This window comes from Puma concolor, chromosome B1, assembly GCF_028749965.1.
Source record: "Puma concolor isolate L17-30 chromosome B1, mPumCon1.1.hap2, whole genome shotgun sequence".
In the NCBI taxonomy this organism is placed as follows: domain Eukaryota; kingdom Metazoa; phylum Chordata; class Mammalia; order Carnivora; family Felidae; genus Puma; species Puma concolor.
The window spans coordinates 203,986,170-204,007,880 of NC_141670.1; the positions used below are offsets into that span (position 1 = coordinate 203,986,170).

Sequence of the window (21,711 nt, forward strand, 5' to 3'; positions counted from 1 at the left end):
GGTACTACAAGGTCTAGCTTACGCAGAGCACATGTATTCCCTGTCCCCACATGAGCGCAGACCCATAAACAGTGCTGTCTACCTGTGGGCACTTCCGTGTTCCAGGCTCCAAAACGGTCCAGCCATTTACGTAACTGTGGCAATATGAGAGCCTGGTTGTTTTATGACAATCGCTAAGCAACGCAAGTGGGAACCATTTGGCTAAACTGTAAACAACCGAATTCCAGTGAAATGGTACTTGTTAGAAATTCCTTTATGAAACAAAGTGTCAGGTTAATTTATTCGATAACGTGTTTCTCTCTTGCTTTTTTTTTCCGAGTGCTTTCGCGTTAGCACAAGGTAGCCTGCCAGGGGACAAATACAGGGAGGATGCTTCTTGGCGGGGAACGAGACCCCCGTTGTCCCCCTGCGCCTCTGAGACCTTGGCGGCCAGGCTGTGGCCGGGCGCGGTGTGGGCCGTGGGGCAGCCCACACCCGGCCTCCTCCTCTGCCCTCCGAATGTCTGGCTGAGGCCCGGACACTGCCAAGTCCCACGGCCGAGGCCGTGTGCCCATCTACGAAACGGAGATCATTCTGTCTCCTTCCCTGGGTGGCCCGAGGCTGAGAGGAGAGGAGACCGTGAAAACTCACACAGTGTGGTTCCTTAAACAGTCTGTGCTCAGCCAATGCTTTCCTTAAGTGCTCTCGGTTTTGTATTAGTGGGTTATTAGCTTTTGAGCGGTGGGAACGATGACTTTTTGCGTTGCTGTGCCTGGGGGATACAGGGCCGTCCCCAGCATGCGGGAGGCTTTCGGTAAATACCGGGCGAGTGAATGGACGCATCCTTCATCAGAGCGTTGGGGGAGCACCAGGCCATCGGCACCACAGCCTTCCGAAGCGCTCACACCAGCTCCCTGCTGCATCTCGGGCCGGCACGGGCAGGAGCCGGGGAGGTGAGCGCGGCCGGCCGGCCGTTTCCTCCCCGGGAAGCCCTAGCCCCTCCGTTACCTCCCTGTCTCTGAGCTGACAGCCAGGTGCCACGCGCAGAGCCCTCGCTGGGGTCCTCCTGGAGAGGCGTGCCCGCACTTCCGTGGCCCGGCGCTGTTCCCGGTCGGTGCCACATCCCACATCTCCTGGCCTCCCCGTGACGTCGTGTCCCCGCCGTGCAGAGGAGGAAGCCGAGGCTCAGAGAGGCGAGGCTCACCCAAGGGGACTCAGCGGGACCCTGGAGGCCAGACGCGAAAAGGCCTCGTTGGTCACCTCGACACGTGGGGACGCCCCAGAACGGCCGCTCCGTGAGCCCCCTAGTGGGTCACAAAGCAGGGGGGCCGGAGGCGTTGTGTTCATGCAAGGCTCGGAGAAGGAAACCCCAGACAGGAGTGGGGAAGGCCCGCTGGGCAGAGCCACGTGGGGAGTGTGAGCGAGAAGGAGCAGATGTGGGCGACAGGGAGCTGTGTGTTCACGGACCGTCGTGTGCAGGGGGCAGCTTTCCAGCCACGTCACCCACGGAGACCAGCCCCCTCTGCCCGGCTCCCGCCCCAACAGGTGGTCCTACTGAGCCCCCCTGGGCCTCTGGCCCCCTCCTTCTGTCTGGCCCCGTGTCACTGGGCAAGGTCTCGGGGACCCGGGACCCTGTTACCATCAACCCCGTTTCGAGACAGAATCTCCCGGCTCATCTCTTCCTTGAGCCCGAGGTGGCTCACCCTTCCAGCAAAGGCCCTGTTTTTGTTTCCCAGGTCCTGCCCCGTCTTTCTCATCCAGCTCCCCTGGGTGGGGGGGTATACTCTCTATGGGGGCAGGGTCACCTCCTGCTTCTGTGCCTCTGTTGGCAGTGGCTCCCTCAGCTCCCAGCCCCTGCCATGCAGGAGATGCCAGAGTAGCCTCATTCCCTGGGCCCCTTCGGAGAGGAGAGGGGCTGTTCTTGGCCAGGGCTGGACGGCAGGGATGGATGGGGGAGGTGAATCAGGGAGACGATGCCTGGGCCTCCTCTGTTTTCTCTTCCTGCCCTCGAGTTGGACGCTGGCTCTGGGAGTCTTTCTCTGGGCTCCCTGCTGGTCACCAGGAGATGTCCAACACCAGCCCCGGGGCTCCCCCATCACCTCCTCCAGGAAGCCTCTCTCTGCCGCCTACTGTGGGGGCTGCCTCCCTGGATTCTGTCCCTCGACGAGGGTGTCGTCCGGCCCCAGGGGAGGCGGGCTGGAGGGTCTTAAATGCACCACCAGACAAGGGGTCAAGCATTTCTTGTGTCCCCGTCTTGCTGTCTTCCGCAGCACCCGCCCCTGCCGCACTGCCTGCCCATGGCATAGCTCCAGGGACAGGCAGGAGGTGGAGGGGACTGAAAGGGATAGGCGGGAGCTGGAAGAGGTGGGGGGAAGGCAGGAGAAAAGGAAGGCGGCGGACCTGGCCGGTGGCTTGCCGTCGAAACCTGTCCTGGGGTCCTGGGGCTTCTGTCATAAACCGCCACCAACCAGAAATCGATCCTGCCGGGCTCCCTCTGGAGCTGTAGAGCAGGGACCTTCCCCGCGTCCCCCCAGCTTCTGCACCACGCTGCCGTGCTGGCACTTACTGGCTTATAGAAACACCCCCCAATTCTGCCTTGGCCCTCACACGGTCTTCTCCCTGTGCGCACGTGTCCGGATGTCCCCTTTTCATAAGGACACCTGTCCTGTGGGATCAGGGCCCACCCTAATGGCCCCCTTTCCACCTGATCCCCTCTGCCAAGACACCCCCCCATAAGGTCTGGCTCTGAGGTAGTAGGTTCAGGGCTGCGTGTGAATTTGGGCACATTGCTCATGCTGTCGTGGGTCCTGGGTGGTGGCTCTGACTTCACATCTGAGGATGTCGGACTTGGGGGAGACGAGGAGGCTTGTCCGAGTGCACGGGGGGAGGGGGGCTGGGGGGTGGGGGGGGCATCGGCGGAGGTGTGAACCCGCCTCTACCCTGCCTTAATCTGCCTGGCCCCAGGAAGCTCTTTGTGGAGGGGAACCCCCCAGCACAGTTACTGTTACAGCAAGTATTGCAAATGTTGGATTCTAGAAAAAAAAAAAAAAAAAAGGAAGAAGCAAATGATCCCAATAGTTAAGAGAAAATACCCAACTTCCTGGCACACGTGGACATTGGGCGAGAGCTAACTTCCCTGCCACCCGGCGAGGAAGTCCCAGAGCTTCGATCTGGACGTGGAGCCCCTGACTTCAACACCCGCATCTATTTCTCACGTGTGCTGCTTCCTAGAGTTTTCAACTTCGCAACGGTTTTGGATTTACGGAGCGATTGTAAAGACAGCCCCTGGACACCTCCCACCCAGCTTCCTGTTATTAATTTGGAATATTTGTCACAGATAAGGAACTGACACAGACGTGTTCTTATTCACTAAACTCTATTCCGTACCCAGACTTCCTCGGCTTTTCCCCAACGCCCACCTTCCGTTCCGGGGCCCCCTCCAGGACACCCCGTGACAGCTAGTGGTCCTGTCTCCCTAGGCTCCCCTAGAATGCGGCGGTTCTCAGACGTTCTGGCTGTTGGTGACCTTGATGTGTGTGAAGAGTGCCGGTCAGGTGTTTCTAGAATGTTCCTCAGGATTCGTCTGATGTTTTTCCTGTGATTAGACTGAGGTCATGGCTTTGGGGGAGGGAGACCACAGAGGTGAAGCGGCCTTCTCATCATGTCATCTCGGGAGGACGTGCTGTGAACGTGACCCCTCACCGTGACGTTGACCGTGGTCCCCTGGCCAAGGTGGTGTTTCCCAGGGTTCTCGACTGTGAAGTTACTTTTTATTCCCCTTTCCCATACTGTGCTGTCTGGCAAGAAGTCGTTCGGGTATCCCCCACCTCAAGGAGATGGGAGCTGTGCCCCCCCCTTCCTTGAGGGCAAGGTGTCCATAAATTATTTGGAATTCTTCTTCACGAGCGATTTGTGCCGTCTCCTCCATTTATTTGTTTGTCCAGCCGTCTACTGATGTGAGGACGGACGCATGACTATTTTATCCTTTGGGTTACATTCCAATACTTCCCGCTTTGGCCACTCGGAGCTCTTTTGGTTGGATCTTGTCCCAGGGACACGCTTCCGTCACTGTGGTTTGTATTTTCTTTTTAGCACTTCCTCACTTTCTGGTGTCACAAGACGCTCCGGGCTCACCGTCTACATTCCCCGCCCGGTTCCAGAATCAGCTGCTTCCCCCAAGAGCCTTGGTTCCTCTGTGAAGGACCAAGAGCAAAGGCCAAGATTGGGGTGGCAGGGAGTACCGTGACCCCCACACCAGCACAGGCGCCCAGCTCACGGTGTCCCGGGCGTCTCACCCAGGGGCACGGGTTCCTGGGGGCATGGCCCACCCGGACCAAAACGAACGAAACGAAACAATATCCGAAAGGCCTATTTAGGGGCGCTTGGGGGGCTCAGTCGGTTGAGCGTCCGACTTCGGCTCAGGTCATGATCTCGCGATTCATGGGTTCGAGCCCCGCGTCGGGGTCGGTGCTGACGGCTCGGAGCCTGGAACCTGCTCCAGGGTCTGTCTCCCTCTCTCCCTCTGCCCCTCCCCCGCTCATCCGCTCTCTAAAATAAATAAATAGACATTAAAAAAAAAAATTAACTGTGAACAACCCAAGGTGGAAATCTGTGCGGAATTCAGAACATGTTGAACATCACCGTGTTCTCCTTGGGGAAAAAAGAATTCCACCGAGTGCCTCGGCTCACGATGGCACCCTGGGGTGCCCTGGCCCACAGTCTGGGAACCGTGGCACTCTGTAGTCAAGTATTCTCGACTAGATTCTGCCAGAGTGGCTGGTGTAGTTCATCGGTGCCCATAGGGGTGAAAGCTGTGGGGTTTCTCCTGGGGGGGAGGGTTCCACAAAGCCCACCTGCCCCCGCCTCCAGGGGGAGGGGGACCAGAGCACTCTCTTCCCCATCAGACCCCCTCTCGGAACGCGACGTTACCACCCACCCATCCGGTCACCTGAGCTGCCAGGCTTGACCTCGGCTGGACACCCCCAGTCTCTGCCCTCAGAGCCCCCTGCCCCAGGGTGGCTGTCAGGCTGGGAGCCTCCTCCTGCTGGGTGTGAGGCTGGAGCTTAGAGAACCCATGTTGTACGGTTCCGTTTCACAAAAGTATTTTTACTCTCTACCGTCCGTCCCTGCCCACGTTACCCGTGTGCGTGCGAGTACACGTGCATGCGTATTCCATCACGCGTGGACACGTGCGATAGATATATCGCCCCATTCGTAAAATGCGTGTGTCCTACATACACAAAAACATGATGCTCTTTATTTTGTGGAGATCTTAAAGGTTCTTCAAGGGCATTCGGACTTCCTCAAGCCCTCCCCCCACCCCCCCCCACCGTGGGGGGGGGTACAAAGGACTCCCCTCTCTGCCCCCAGGCCATGGAGGGGTGGGGAACAGATGATACAGGAGGGAGAGGGTCTTGAAACCCACGAGGCATCCTGAAACTGCTCTGGGCCCCGGGAACCGTCCTTTCTGAGCCGCTGGATGGATGCGGCCCCTCCGGAGCCTGCCGCTCCCCACTGACGGATGCAGCTTTTAAAGACAACGGGGACCATCTGTTAGCGGAACGAAGCGCTTTGTCTGCAGGCCTGCTGGGCAGGGACAAGGCCAAACAGCCTGTTTCTGCTGCTGCAGAAGATGAGACCAGGGGCCCCCAAATCCAGCCCTGGCTTTAACTGCTAATTGCCTGCTCTGAAGTGTTATTGATAAGGGTGGCCGGAGGGAGCGGCTCATCCATTGTTTGCGGTTGTGACGTCCGCGGAGGGGACGGCAGTTAACAGATGAGAGAGCAGTCTGCCTTCTGTGGAGCCCCAATTTATGGGCCCATGAAGCAGGGGCTGGTGGAGCCCAGGGACAGGCAGGCGCTGTGTGCCTCCACCGTGTGCGGAAGCCCTGGACCGTCTCCGGGCGCCACGGGTGCGCTCTGAGACCCGAACCCTCAACCACCCGCCGCTGAGGTTGCCACAGGGCCCAGCTCATCACCAATCAGTGACACGAGCGTCCCCTCCCCTGACACCCACCCCCCTGTGCAGGCTGGGACGCACCACCTGGAAGACAGGGGGCCCTTCCACGTCCCCCACATTCCACTGCCCTGTGGGTCAGCCACCCCTTCCTGAGGCCCCAGGGATGAGGGGGTCGGGATGGCAAGTCAGGGACGCCGACTCGCAAAGTGGTGTCTTGGCACAGACTTATTAGCCCCTCCCTCTGTGACAGGCTGCACCGGCCGTGCCTTGGCCCCAAACCTCTCGGACCCCAGCTTTCTTCCAGGAGGTTTTCATGCATGTTGGAAGCCACACTCCAGCCTTCAAATATGGGCAGGGGGGTGGGGCATGGCTCAGGGATCCGAAACAAAATTCCTGACAGGTATTATATCCGGAGAAGACAATGCAGTGAGTTCGTCTGCAATGTGGTTGTGCCGGCTGGGAGGAGGGGCAGTGTCCCCGGCTCCTGGCCACCCCTTTTGCATCCCGAGTCAGCCCAGAGAGATCTCAGAGGCAAGGCCAGGCACTGCTCTCCGTGGAAATCCGCAAGCAGCTTTAATGAGAACCTGGCCACCCCGTCTCCATCTCCTCGGCTGGAGCATCCTGTATTTATTAAAATAGCACATCTGGGGGCGCCTGGGTGGCGCAGTCGGTTAAGCGTCCGACTTCAGCCAGGTCACGATCTCGCGGTCCGTGAGTTCGAGCCCCGCGTCAGGCTCTGGGCTGATGGCTCAGAGCCTGGAGCCTGTTTCCGATTCTGTGTCTCCCTCTCTCTCTGCCCCTCCCCCGTTCATGCTCTGTCTCTCTCTGTCCCAAAAATAAATAAACGTTGAAAAAAAAAATAAAATAAATAAAATAAAATAAAATAGCACATCTGGTTATCCAGTCCCCCAGCCCCAGACGCCCCTTGACATCAGGGTTTGTTCAAGAAGCTGATACAATGCAAGGAGCCTTTGCAGCATTTCCTTGTTTGGTTTCTCGGCAAATGCTCTCCTTGCATTGCCTCTGGGTCTCAGGCTGTGGGCTGTGGACCCAGAGGGGCCCGGACACAGCCCCCGCTTCAGGAGAGGCAGACAAGAGAAGAGGTCTTTGCTGGCCGGAGGAGCCTCGAAAGACAGCCTCTAAGCTGGACTGTGAAGGAGGAGACTTGCTTCTCCGAGGAGGAGGAGGCTGGGTGGGGACTAGGGGAGGGCATCCCTGGAGGCCAGCCCAGCAGAGGTGGGAAGCCGTGTGGTAGGTCCGGGGAGGAGGCTGGGCCGGAGCCTCCGCTCATCCCTGTGTTTGCTGATTGCAGCCAGGCCTGTGCGGGCAGCTGGGCTCGGCCCCGAGACAGGTGAGGAGGGAGACGCGGGTCCATCAGTGGGTCCAGTGTGATCCGGAAGGGGAGAAGGAGGTGACAGGGAATGGGCGGTCCATGTGAGTAAGAGGGGGCTGGGAAGGGAAGGAGCCCTCGTTGCCGGGGGTCCGTGCCAGTGGGACACATCATGAGGAAAATGGCCCGTGAGACCAGCTGCTTCAGAGCCTCGGCCCCAGGGAATGTCGCAGCATGAAATTATGATTAAATTTCTGTTTACAATGGCGACTATCACTGGTCCTGGAAAGGGACAGATGCGTCCTGTTAACAAGACCAGCTAGTGGGCTTCCTGGCCCCCACCGAGCCCAGCGTGGTCATGGAGTCTGCACCCAATTGCTCTTTGCGGAGAGAAGACTTCCGGGCCCGCTCACTCGGTGCCCCAGGCGGTGCACGGGCACCAGCGGGGGGGGGGGGGGGGGGGGGGGGGACACGGAGGTGTGCACCTCACGTGGTGACGTGTCACAGGGTGGAAACGTTGCAGTGTTCCCCGCTGCCCCCACAACCAGCCTCAATTCCCTTGGCCTCAGAGCCTCATCCTCCCCCGCCCCCCCCCCCCCCCCCCCCCCCCGCCCATCCCCGTCCTCGGAACTCAAGTCTCTGCTCTACAGCTGGCCTTGACCTGCTGGGCCTGCACAGGGGCCAGGAGCCCTGTCCCATCCCCTTTCTTAGCTCCTCCTCATGCATTCTGGTCTCCTCTCAGAACCAGCTGCCTCCTCCAGGCAGCCTTCTGGGCCTAACCAGAATGCAGGGCCCTACATGCTCTCATGGGCCACCATGGCGCTCTATCTCTTGATGGGTCAGTAAGACTGTGTTCTGTGTCCTCCTCCAGCCCATTTGCTCCGCGAGAGCAGGGTCTGTGCTGGTCTGGACCACGGTTGGTCCCCAGAGCTTGCCCTAAGTGGCCCCATACGTGCCTGTCTGGTGACTGCAGCCTGGATGGGTGGAGGCAGAGGGGATGGGGCATCCTCCCTCACAGCTGGCAGTGAGAAGGGCAGCGGTCCCTCCATCGGGGGAGAGCTGAGTGGTGTTTCCCTTGGAGCAGAGCAAGGGTACACATCCGCGTTTCCCGCTGAACATCAAGTTCACCGAAAGGTATTGCATTTTTCATATTTTTAACAAATGGGCTAAAAACACATATGGAACCCCTTTAGAAGATTTAAAAGGTTTTTTTTAATGTTTATTTATTTTTGAGGGAGAGAGAGACAGAGAGCAAGCAGGGGAGAGGCAGAGAGAGAGGGAGACACAGAATGGAAGCAGGCTCCAGGCTCCGAGCTGTCAGTTCAGAGCCCGATGTGGGCTCGAACTCACAAAGGGTGAGCTCATGACCTGAGCCGAAGTCGGACGCTTAACCCACGGAGCCACCCGGGTGCCCCTAGAAGATTTTAAAACAAGCTAGAAGTTTTTATATTCCAGAATTAAAGTTCTGCACGTTTGAGAGATCTCGTAAGTGACCCACGTTCCATAACACTGGAAATATCGCCAAACATCCATTGTCAGGGTACTGCCTCCAGAATCGATTTCACTTGGGAAAGGAGGGATTTCCTCACTTATTATTAGAGCAGCTCTTGATCGGAAGGGACGAGTTTTATGTGTTGACTCTTTTCGAAAACAAGCCGAGTAGCATACATGTGATAACAGCCTGCCTCCAGTTCCCATTTGGAACTTGTGTCTTTCAGGAGAAGAGACATTCATAATTCATGTTCAAGTTCAACAGCTCTTGAAAGCACCTTGCCTCTGAGACACTCCCGGCTCACCCATCAGCAGGTTCTCAAGATCTCGGTGGCCACGCCCCCTCCCATTAGAGAAGTTTCTTCTTGAAGGGTGTTGTCTTTCTAAAGGCAACTGCTCCAGGGACGCCCCTTGGCCGGCGAATGTCAGCAGGTCACAGTGGCAAGACCTTGGCCACTGCAGGTGCCGTGTCCATCTAGCCAGTAAGTAGGTGAAGGCAGTTTGCTCCCTTTTCAGAGCGAATAGCTCCTGCTCAGCTTCGAGGAACTTGAGGGACAAAGGGAACCTCACGCAGAGCATCCACAGGAGGTTCCAAGTCGGGGCCCCTGCCAGGCTGCAGACTCTTGGCCTCTTCATGGTAACACACACATAGAATGGATTTCAAACTGCTGTTCTGGCCCCCGAGGCCGTGCTCCGCACCCTCACTGCGTCCCGCCTGCTTCCTGGCTGTTCCTGGGAAGCACCAGCCTTACTCCCACTGCCCCAGCCTGTCTTCCCAGGTCACTCTGTCCCAGAGATCCCCCAGGCCTCCCTCCATGGCCAAGCTGTCCAAAATGGCACACCTCCTCTCCCCCAGGACTTCTCTTTTCCTTTGCTTCCTTTTCTTCAAAGCACCTGTCGCTTTGGGAAATCAGCTTACTTGTGCGTGAGCCCCATGGGGCAGGCTCTGTCCTGTGTCTGCGTCCCCCTTCTCCCCACGGTGACCTTGATGACCTGCTTCACCATCGAAGACATGGGGTGAGACGAGGGCCCCTCCCTGGGAAGGACAGCGTGAGCTTGCTGTGTTTAGAGCCAAATGCACATCTTCGCTTAGAGAGTGGGGAGTTGTTTGTATGTGAGTCTTTAAGAGTGAGATGCACGTCTGCTCTCCTCCACCCTGCAGTTGGTCCTCTGACAGTTCTTCTGGTTTCTGACACATGCATGTTACACAGAATGCTGGCCAGGCAGCAGATGGGGCTGTGCTTATTAGAGAGGGACAGGGAAGGGGGAGGGAGGGAAGCAGGCCACTCACCGAGGAAGCTGAGTGAGCCTTCTCCCCCAGGGCAGGACCCTTAAAGGTCAGCCCACATCGGCAGCAGAACATGTAGCTTCCTTGACTGAATCCATGGAGATGTCGGTGCTGGGGTTGGCTGTCCTCAGCGAGGTCTTGAGTGAATCTTAAAAGGCTTTCACGTCTGCTGGCTCATCTCATCTGAACATCACCCCCTTCGCCAGTGGAGAAACCACCACCTACTGACCTGACTGTGGGTGGCTCCTTTCCTGCCTTCAGTCTCCTGCCTTGCCCATTCCAGAAGCTTCAGTTCCTGTGGTCTGACCTTCAAGTGAAGGTGGCGGTGACACAGAAGATGAGGGTTCTCCATTGTGACATCACACAGTAAGCGTGCTGGGGCTGGTGGCAGGAGACCATAGCGGGGGTGACCGTGGGAAAGAGGACCAGGAGAGACGGAGACCATAGGAGAGGGCAATGGCCCCTGAAGTCTGCCATAGTCACCCTCTTGTGAAATGAAGTGTCTGTGAGAAGATCCTCATGCAGCTTTCCCCATAAGTTCTAGGCTGGCTCAGTCTGTAGAAATAGCATGTAAACACGTACATAAGGTCAAGTTTCCTAAAAGCCACGCCCAAATATACATATATTTAAATGTTTATTTATTTTTGAGAGGGAGGGAGAGAGAGAGAAAAAGAGAGAGAGCGAGCATGCACGTGAGCAGGGGAGGGATGGGGCGGGAGTGGGACAGAGCATCTGAAGCAGGCTCTGCACTGACAGCACAGAGCCTGATGTGGGGCTCGAACTCACGAGCTGTGAGATCATGACCTGAGCTGAAGTTGGGTGCTTAACCGACTGAGCCACCCAGGCGCCCCTCAACAGTATATTTTATTTAATGCAATAATACATTGTGGGGGAGGAAACATTTTCCTCTATCATTCTGGTTCTTCCATCTGGTCTAAGAATTAAGTTGACATGAGACAGATCAACAGAAGAAAATCAAATTTAACTTCATACGTTCAGGAACCTCACACACATAAGAGGCTCCAAGACAGAAAGGTAAAATAAGGTATCTGTGCCATCCTGAGCTAAGGAGTAGGATGCGGCCCTGGGCTGCAAAGGAGAGGAAGGCGATTCACAGGGCGGTAAGGGGCAGGTGTCTGGTCATTCGATGTTTGCCCTGCCACACAGACAGGTCCCTCAGATATATTTATCTCTGTAATAACTCTCATGCTGGGAAAGAGCCTCAATTTAGATTCTTCTAGGTAGTTAAGGGAGGGGCAAAATGCTTCTTGTGAGCCCACAGGGTCTTGATTGCCTTCAGCTCAAAATAGTCCATGTGCTAAAGAGGCACGTTTGGGGGAGACTTGCTCTGAACCCCTTCAGCTGAGCCTTTGGGATGTTAAAGAAGTTTCATGGTCCAGAAGCTGAGTTGGTAGATTGCTGCTTACCTTGTTAACCAGCCTCAGTCCTGAGAATAGGGCAGGTCAGTCAAGCTGGTGTGACTAATTTTAGGAAACGGCTTTGCAGGTGGGCTCCCAAAGTGAGGCCTATATTGTACGGTCAGGCAATTAATAAGAAGTATTCCTACGGAAACCAAAGAAAAACACAGGTTAATGGAGCAAGTTCCAAACCCAGTATCTTGACCGCTGCCGGTGGGATTTCTGGACGCCAGGCTCAAAGCATCCCCAGATGGAGGGAGGGCAGGCGGTGGCCATCTGGTGATTTTCATGGTTTGCGGTTTGAATATTCCTGGTGGTCTTTCTCAGTGGCTCACGCACAACACGCCTGAAGGTTGTCTAAACACGTCTGTTACAGCGATTCTTGTCAAGTTTACATCAGGCCACCTCGCTGCAGTTTGCAGGGCCTCGGGGAAGAGGGCAGTTCTCATGATTCCAAGTCAAAGGGATGGGAGAGGATTGGAAATGTTAGTTTGGAGAGTCATAGGAAGTTGTCTGAGAAAATCAGAAGAATTCAGGATCTAGTCCAGTTTATAGGCAAATAGCAAACCCACAGAGACCATTCCTCAGAACCAGGATCCTCTAGTATCCAAAACGGTATGTTATTGAGACAGTTTTTCTCTCTAAAATCACCCTCGTTTCCACCAAAGATAACCAAACGAAGACGAATTTGTGTGCAAAGTAAGCCTGGTTTGAAACAAACTTGGCCTGATGATTGGCGCAAGTGCAGCAAAAATGGTGATCGACCACACAGGCTCTTTTTAAATCTGTTTTGCTGGAACTTTTCATAAGGAATCTTCAGACTGAACATTGAACAGCCTCCAGAGGAACCAAATTGTGGCCTTGCACCCAGTGTACTTTGGGGATTAAAGCTCATTGACTTAATTAAAGTAATTCCTGTCTTCGCCAGTCCTGAGCATGCCTGAAATCCCTTTCCAAAGATTCCTTTTCCACAAGACTTGTACAACCGTTTTGCATTCAAACTTGGTTCTGTCTTTTCCCTTTTTAAATAACCAGATTCACTTTAGGACAGAATTACTTTCTTTTGCCTCAACCACAGCAAAATGCATTTTTATTCCTCCTACCTTTTCCTACCAGAAACACACATCCCATTCTGTGCACACGGAGATGTTTCCCTTTTGATTTCTGGTGGTTTAAATTCTTCTTTAGCAGTGAACGTTTCTGCATTTTCTCTTATGTGGGATCGATCTGGATATGCAATGGATTTAACTTATCATCAACTTAAGAGCAAAATTCGAAGTTTCAGGTGACCAAAAAGATTTGGGGAAACTTTTAGAAATTTGCCTAAAGATTTTTTTTTTTTTTTAATCTTATGTGTGTCTATTCAACATACTCGTTCTCAACGGGTTTGTTTTGATCACTCATGAAAATTTTATTAAGTGTTAAAGAGCTAACCAGTAGCCTTCAGTTGTCTTTCTTGCTGACAGGTCCTGTAACAGACATAACAAGAGCTTATCTTACTCTGAATAAAGCTGAATAGCATAAAAGATTGTATTTAACGCCAAGGACTCTAAAGGCATCCTGTTTCATTACATCAACACGCTCCAAGTAGGTTTTATTTATTAAAGATTAATCCTAGATCACATGAACTTGGAGAACATTTGGGTTCATTTTTTATGATTTCTGAGTGCTTAAGAACAGGCAAGCCGTATAAGATCGTGTCCCAAACCAACTCTGTAGAGTTCTTTTACAAATTATTTTGGTAGTGCAACCCAGAAGTAGGAAACTCTCACACACCCACAACACATGGGTGTAGACGTACATGAACAGGTGCAGAGATCTTGTATTTTCTAATGTATGTGCATAAGTTGTGTTCATTTGCCCAGTCTCCAAAGACTTCCTCTTTCTCTGTGTCTGTCTCTGTCTCTCTTGTCTGATGAGAAATCTCTCCCTAAAGTTTGTTTTTTTCAATTTTGTAAATGCTTATTTATTTGAGAGAGAGAGAGAGAGAGAGAGAGAGAGAGAGAGAGAGAGAGCAGGGGAGGGGCAGAGAGAGAGGGGGAGACATAATCCAAAGCAGGCACCAGGCTCTGAGCTGTCAGCACAGAGCCAGACGCGGGGCTCGAACTCACAAACCGTGAGATCATGACCTGAGCTGAAGTCAGACACTTACCCAGCTGAACCACCCAGGCACCCCATAAAGTCTGTTTTTCAAAGAATGGCTCCTAGGTGCTAGAGAAGATGTGAGTAGAAAATCCCTATCACAAAGGCACAGAGAAAGTAGCTAAGTTTCTCCAAGAAGGGCTTTGGATTCCCAAGGACAATACTTTTAAGTCTTTTGGGATAAGGAGGGAGGGTTTGAGGATTGATAAAAAGGGCAGGTTAAAATAAAGGTCTTTGAATTATTTATGAGGCTGTACTTTTAGCTTTGCTAAGATTTGTAAGATAAGGACAGTTGCCTTCAATCCATTAAGGAATCCCTTATGTTACAAACTTAAATGACATCGTGGGTTGATCTCCCCACCCAATTATCTTCAATTTGCTTCTTTTCCTTCTGGGTACATAGCTCTAATTTTAACTTGGGGGAGAAAGCCTTAAAAAAAAATTCTTATCAGGTTCTGAATATCAGCTTCTAATCTAGCCAACTTTTAACTACAGAGCTACTTAAATATATTCTAAATATCCTGCCTGTTTTCAGCTGGGACAAACAGTAAATATTCTAGCAGTGTTAAGTAACCCCTCCCTCCCCCTTGGGCATAGGAGGGGTCCCCAAAGAGAGACCTTCCCAAGGATGCCACCTTCCCAAGATCCAGAGTCATCCCCAAAGGTAGCCAAAAGAAAGAGCCAGCAACCTGCATGTCCAAGGCAGGCAGAGACCAAGCCACGTTCTCAGGATGCAAAGTGAGACCATCGGGAAGGCAATAGCTGTCCCTGGGAAAGGAAGGATCAGTCACCATTGGGTCTGGATTTGGAAAAGAAGGGGCATCGTGAAATTTTATTTTCCTCTTCTGTCAGCTCCTGGGCATCGTCTGGTCATGTGTAAGAAAGCCTAAGGGAAATTCTGGTCATGTATTTCCTCTGGAGGGAGGAAGATGGTCTTTCTCAGTCTTCTCTAAATTTGGTAGAACTTCCTGCAAAGATCTGCTGCTGTCCCGGGGAAATGTATTCTTTCGGTAGGGATCTAGGATATATCTGCAAAGGACATTGCATAGGAAGGCCAGAAGTTGGTGGAGCCTGATGACAGAGCCCAGCACTGTGAGCCTTCCTGCCTGTCCCCATGTTTCCCCTAAGCCCCTTCCTGGCTTTCAGCATGTACAGGAGTAACCCACGTGGGCTAGGCCTGGAGGCTAGGCTGCAGAGCTCTCTGTAAATCTTGTAAGAAAAAAAAAAAAAAAAGGAAACCGAAACAGGCATATGGGGCCGGGTATGGTAGGGGAATTTATGTTGAATTTCATTTTTGTTCAAAGTCTAATTTCTGTTCTTTCATCGTGTTAAGGGAGTCCCTCAGGGTAGTCATTATATTTCCTTGTGTCCTCTTTTTAATTTGGTCTCTCTACAGGTGCCAATAAATGGTTTAAGACGAGAGCTCTCTAATCTTTTTTTCTTCTCTCAAATGTGGCCAATTCAGAGGATCTGTCGTCTGGCCATTGATGAGTGGGATCTGTCAATAGTGATTCAAATCAATAAGCCTTTTCATGGAATGACCCGGAGGTAACCTTCCAGGCTTAGAATATATCTTTACCATGGATGCAGGTGGCGTCCGTGGAGTGGGTGCAGATGATACAGCCCCCATGACCCAAAAAGTTCCTTCCCAAAAATCAGTCTTAGGAAGCAAAGGACTTTGTTGCATAGGTGGTAAGGTGGCTGTGGTCTCCGATGAAAATGTGATGCCTCCAGTCACAGATCTGCTAATCTGTGGCACCGGGCAGGTGCTCCCAGGATAGGATTTTTCCAGCACTGACAGTGAAGGTTAAAGACGACAACAGCTTTTTATGGACCGGAATCTCTTATGACAAACTCCCCTGGGTCCCCTGGCCCAGTTGGACGAAGACCGTCAGATCCACAGCCCGTTTGGGCTGCCCATTAGATGTGTGCCAGTACACATCCTCTGGCTGGCAGACCAGTGTCCTCACTGGCCAAAAAGCCGAGCTCTCAGGACATAGAACAACACAGCAGATAGAAATAATGGCCATTTCGCGGGGGGGGGGGGGGGGGGGAGGATGGATAAGAACTGTGAGTACTCAGACCAAATACTAGAGTCACTAAGCCCGAGGAGCTAGTTCCATCAATATTTTCCGCTACTCTAAATTTTGAAAAGGATGAAAAGGACCCTCCCCACACTGCTTCCTCTGGACTCTGCAGGTAGAGACCCAGGAGTCTGCTGTCGTAGTTCTTACCTTTACCAGCTGCCAGAGGTCCAGGCTGTTTTTACTGCAGCAGCTTCCGGGTGAGTGGCCCCCAGCACGCCAGGGCTCCAGGCTGGCTGTAGGGGAGGAAAAAATTTACTCAACCCTTCAAAGGTTCTTCCGGCTGGTCTAAGAATTAAGTTGACCTGAGACAGATTAACAGAAAAATAATCAAATTTAATTTTATACATTCGGGAACCCCTCACACATGAGAGTCTCCAAGACAGAAAGGTAAAATAAGGTATCTGTGCCATCCTGAGCTAAGGAGTAGGATGCGGCCCTGGGCTGCAAAGGGGAGGAGGGCGATTCATAGGGCGGTAAGGGGCAGGTGTCTGGTCATTCGATGTTTGCCCTGCCACACAGATGGGTCCCTCAGATATGTTTATCTCTGTAATAACTCTCATTCTGGGAAGAATCCTCAATTTAGATTCTTCTAGGTAGTTAAGGGAGGGGCAAAACGTTTCTCTTGAGCCCACAGGGTCTCGATTGCCTTCAGCTCAAAATAGTCTGCATGCTAAAGAGGCACGTTTGGGAGAGACTTGCTCTGAACTCCTTCAGTGTCGACAAATAATTGAAGTAAAATTACCAGTGAGATCCTTTACACTCTACTCTCATACCAAATCTCTGAAATCCAGTTTATATTTGGGTCTCACAGCACATCTCAATTTCTAAGCCACTAAAATATCATTGGAAGTATTTGATCGATGTTTAGAGTGCATGAAATTTACAGTTGGGAGAGTGGATGACCCACATGCCCAAGTTGTTCCAAAGATGCTTAAGTTTTCCAATATGCGAGTTAAATGGTCTTTACAATGAAAGTGAACTTAATTATAATTAAGTTAAATTAAAAGTGTGGCTCCTCAGTCTCTCTGGTGCATTTCAGGTGCTCAGCTAGCCTCCGCCAGATTGGATGGTGCACTTCTCGCTCCTTGGATGTCCAAGGCCTCGGAATTAACCCGAGTGTTTACGCGTAGTAATTGGGAAGGTGAATCCATGCTGCCCTTGTTTTTCCTTTTCTTTGCGGAGTCAAGCTGGAGTCCGCGTTTGACCAGGGAGGTGTTCAGGGAGGGGATGAGGAATAAATTATTTGATGTCTCTGTTTCTGTTCGGTAATTTGACAAATGAATGATCCGAGTTCATAATTAAGAAATTAGTTTTTTGAAAAGCTCCATTGGTTCGTGAATTGATGAACTGAAGACTGTCACATTTCTGGGTTGAGGGGGGAGTCACATCTCAATGAACAAACACGATTTTAATGACTGGTGCACAGCTGTGTGTCAGGATGTGGCAAGTTGAAAGGACGGAGGTGAACTCCAGCGTCAGAATATTCTCCCTAGAAAGCAGAATTGATGTTGCCAGAGAGCTCCACACCAGCGGCCTCCCCCTTCTGCCCAAAGCCACCCGCTCAGCCAAAATGCTGTCGTGGCAAAGGGAAACCTCGTTTCCTGGCCCCGTGGGTCGTGGGGAGGATTTGGTTGCCTACACACAGTAATAAGCCAGTAGGGATCTATTAGTGAGTAATTTCATTCTAAAAATATGAGCTTACTTCCAGTAATCATTTTTTAAAGACCTTTTTAAGAGACGACGAATATTAGCATCTCCTTGTATTTAGCAAAAGAAAGCAATAGGAAAGAGCCAATCAGATAAGAACAGCCGTTGAGTGCCTACTGGGTGCCGAGCGCTATGTCAGTGAGGAAGGGCTGTGCTCCCCTTGTGGGTGTCTGGCCTCAGAGGTGACATTTCTGCTGGGCATTGAGGGATAAATAGGAGTTGGCTGGAAAAAGATCCAAAAACTCATGTTTCAAGAGCTGTTATCTAGGAAGCAGTGACAGAAGGCACATCTGCAAGGCATGGAGGTGGAGGGTGGAAAGAAAGCGCAGAATCGGGAAAATGGAGCTACTGTCAGAAAGGAAGGTCCCAGAACATCAAGGCAAGGCGTTGAGACTGTTGTGGACAGCTGGAGGATGCAGAGTCAAGAGGCTATGGGGGCTGGGCAGGGGGTGTGGGTACACAGAGCTGGCCCACACCTGGCCCAGGTGTGGTGCGGGCCGGGACTGTGCCAGGGGAGCGGGTGCCCACCTGAGAGCCCGCAGCTACTCAGCTCTGTTTGTGGATGGGGCTCATCGCACCTGTCTTCCGAGAGCTGTGGGGATTCATATGAAATTTCACCCATGTGCTCGTCTGGCAGCCCGTTTGCCTTGTCTGTTGGAGTCCAGCGAGGAGAGGCTGAGGCAGGGGCCGGTGGAGTTGGCTTTCTGCCCTGGAGAGGCCCCAGCGGCTGTGGCAAGCAGACTAAGTCGAGGACGTGCACTTCAGCGGGTGGGAGATCTTGGTTTGTCCAGAGCGGGAAAGGGAAAGCGGAAGCGACAGGGTACTTCAAAGATGGCGCCTTCCAATTTCTTCCACCTTTCTGGTGGGCAGACAGGTGAAGTCAAGTGGCCAGACAAGGTAAGGGCTAAAGCACTAAAGCACTTTGAAAAGGACTATGATCTGAGGTATTTTCAGAGTTTTTCTACTAAACTGCCAGGAGCTCGTGTCTGCCCTTGTGAATCACAACCAAAGTATCTGCCATGATTCCTCCCAGTCAATTTGTCCTGCTAAGCCTGAGCCAGTTGATGAGTTTTCTTAGTTTTGATTATATGCTCAGGGAGGGTTTAGTTCCTGTACCTCTGAAGTGTGTCTCAGGTCACACAAAGCTGACAAAGAGCGCTGGACCCCTCAGAAGCCACCTGGGTCCCAGCTCCGTGACTGATGACTTTGGACAAGGCGTGTAAGCTCTCTGGGACTCAGTTTCGCCATCTGTAAAATGGAACAATCAGAATATCTGGTCTCCAGGTTTCCCCAGTCCTGGAATCCTACTCGATTTTATGCTTTCTGTGAAATGTTGGTGAGTTAGCCCTGACATCTCTGCTTCCTGGATACGAGCCCACCTCACCCCTAAGTTAACTCCTTGCTGATTCTGAAGTCTGGCTGCGGGCGGATATCAGGGCTCTTTGAGACTGACTGGTTTCTGTTCCAGCCACACACAAGTCTCTGTATCTCTCCCACCGTGCAACGAGTGAATGAATGAATGACTCAATGGTTGTGATTTCAGTTCTTATGAAGCCTGAACGTGTCCACATGTCCCCTTCCCAGCTGCCCTGAATGCAAACCCACCGGTACCCCAGGGGTGCCCCTGGGCCCCAGACTGTATCACGTGTGTTCGTGCTCCCTCAGTGAGGAGCTTCCCTTTATCTTTCTTTACTTTTCCCACGCACGAGTGATGATGCATGGGTGTCTTTATTGTTCACTTGCATTATGATTTTTAAAAAAATTTTATAATAGTGGCCATACACCAAGTGCATAGAAAACTCCACACGCTTTGGCTAGGCCACCTCCACACCCACACGCATACACGTATGTAATTTCACGACGTCCTCACGACACCTGGGAGTGGGCGTTGTTAGCCCCATGGGATAGCGGGGGTAGCTGAGACCCAGGGAACCCATTTTGCCCACATAACTTATCTGTGGAGGAGCCAGAATTAGAACACTGGCCTTGATTCTTTTGGGCTCCCCAGACTGCCCTCTTAGATCCCACTGTCTTTTAGGATGGCCTCAAGTATTCCCGAGGCCCCCGGGACCAGTAAGATACAGACCATGCTTCTCAATACGTCTTCTACGTCATGTTGGATCTCAACAGAATGCACTTTTGAAAAAAGTTTATTTATTTATTTACTTTGAGAGAGAGAGAGTGCACATGTACAAGCTCACGTGTGCATGCATGGGGGAGGGGCAGAGAGAGGGAAAAAGAGAGAATCCTAAGGGGGGAGGGGCAGGGAGAGAGAATTCCAAGTGGGGGAGAGGCAGAGAGAGAGAGGGAGAGAGAGAGAATCCCAAGTGGGGGAGGGGCAGAGAGAGAGAGAGAGAGAGAATCCCAAGTGGGGGAGGGGCAGAGAGAGGGAAAGAGAAAGAATCCCAAGTGGGAGAGGGGCAGAGAGAGAGGGAGAGAGAGTCCCAAGCAGGCTCTGCACTGTCAGCTCAGAGCCTGATGCAGGGCTTGAAGTCAGGAGCCGTGAGATCATGATCTGAGCCGAAATCAAGAGTCGGACGCTTAACCGCCTGATCCCCCCAGGGGCCCCTCAATAGGACACACTTTGATGAGCACCTGGTCTGCCCTGGGCTTGTGTGAAGCACTGAGTATGCAGAGGTGAGTGAGGCCTGTCTTGGGGAGCTCGCCTTCTAGTGGAGGAGACAAACCGATGGATGTCTGGGATTCCCAGAACCCAGAGACACAAAGTGCCGGGAGATTGTGGATGAAGATCTCTTCTACCTGTAAGGATCCAGGAGGGTTTCCTGGAAGAGAAGCAGCTATGCTAATAGTTAAGAGCTGGGTGCAATTTGTTTGTGGGAGGGCAGACTGGCGTGAGTCCAGACAGAGCGAAGAGGGTGAGAAGAGGCAAGGAGGAGGGACCATGCGATCAGATGCGTGTGCTTACGAAGGTACATAAATGGGTGTTTGGTTAAACCGGTTCACCCGGCTGGCTGTGCAGTCAAAGCCCAGGCTTAATGCAAAGCCTTCCAATTCACGGCACATTAACTTGTCATTTTCTATACAAATAGACAAGCAATACTTTTTTTAGCTGGTAGAAATTGCTTTGCATAATAACCTACTTCTTTACAAAATTATTTCTTGATGTTTGAAATTTTTCCCCTAGGAAGTCTCAGGGAGGAACTGACACTCTTTGCTGTCTACCTGTTTGGGAGCTATTTCGGGCAACAGCAGATGCTCCCACATTGCAGTGGGGCTCGGGGAGATGTGGGAAGGGTTGGGACCATGTCTGGAGCAGAGAGCCAAGCATGCCAAGGGTAGGAATCCTGGATCCTGTGTAGGAAGAACTTCCTGAATTGTACAGAAGTTAGAGATGCGTGGGCCAGAAGGCCAATCTCGATTTTAGGAGGTGCAGAATGATGGGAGACCACTCCCAAGTTACAGTAATAACTATATGTTGGGTTGTACCCAAATATTTCCAGCTAGACCTGAGAATTGAACCCAGATCTGTCTGACACAAAAGCCTTTGGCTTTCATATGTACTTAACTTTAAAAAAAAGTTACAAGGAGAATTTTTTTAATGTTTATCTTTTTTTTGAGAGAGAGGGAGAGAGAGAAGGGGAGGGGCAGAAAGAGAGGGAGAGAGAGAGAATCCCAAGCAGGCTCTGCACTGTCACCACAGAGCCCGATGTGGGGCTCAAACCCACGAACCTTGAGATCATGACCTGAACTGAAACCAAGAGTTGGACACAACCGACTGAGCCACCTAAGTGCCCCAAGAAGAATTTTTTAAGGGAAAAAGGGAAAAGACACTTAACAAACAACATACAGAAAAATAGCAAATTCTGATACAAATTTTATGAAGCATATGAAAAAAGATGTTCAGCCTCTTAATGAAAAGCAAACCGAACAAGTAGATACCTCCTTTGCTTCTTACATGGGTCAAAAACTGAGATAGCAACAAGAATCCAGTTCGACAAGGGTCCGAGGAAATAGGAATTCTGGCAGCATGGGCCGCTGTTCGCCAGATGGCGTATGTTACTGTAACTTTGTTAGAACAAGTCAGGGCAGACCCTGTCCTAAAGAAACAAGGCGTTTGTCATCTTCTTGGCTGGTGTGACATCTGAGGTAGAGGAGAACCAGTTTTGAAGATACAGGAACCTGCCTGATAGTAGCTGGACCTGGTCATTTTGTGACCCCCAAATCCCCGCAGGACAGGAGCCCCCATGCAAACCAGGACCTTGGCTTTCCTGAACGCTGTCCGTGGTGCTGACCAGATTAGCCTCTCTGGCCACTTGGTCGGTGCCCTTGGGAGCTCCAGCCTGGCCTTCC

The 21,711-nt window shown here is 52.1% G+C and overlaps 1 protein-coding gene across 4 annotated transcripts in view; it reads left to right on the forward strand.

Annotated features, from left to right (window-relative positions):
- The window catches only part of SORCS2 (sortilin related VPS10 domain containing receptor 2), a 456,995-nt gene that overhangs the window by 298,050 nt on the left and 137,234 nt on the right, over positions 1-21,711 (forward strand). The window lies entirely within an intron of this gene.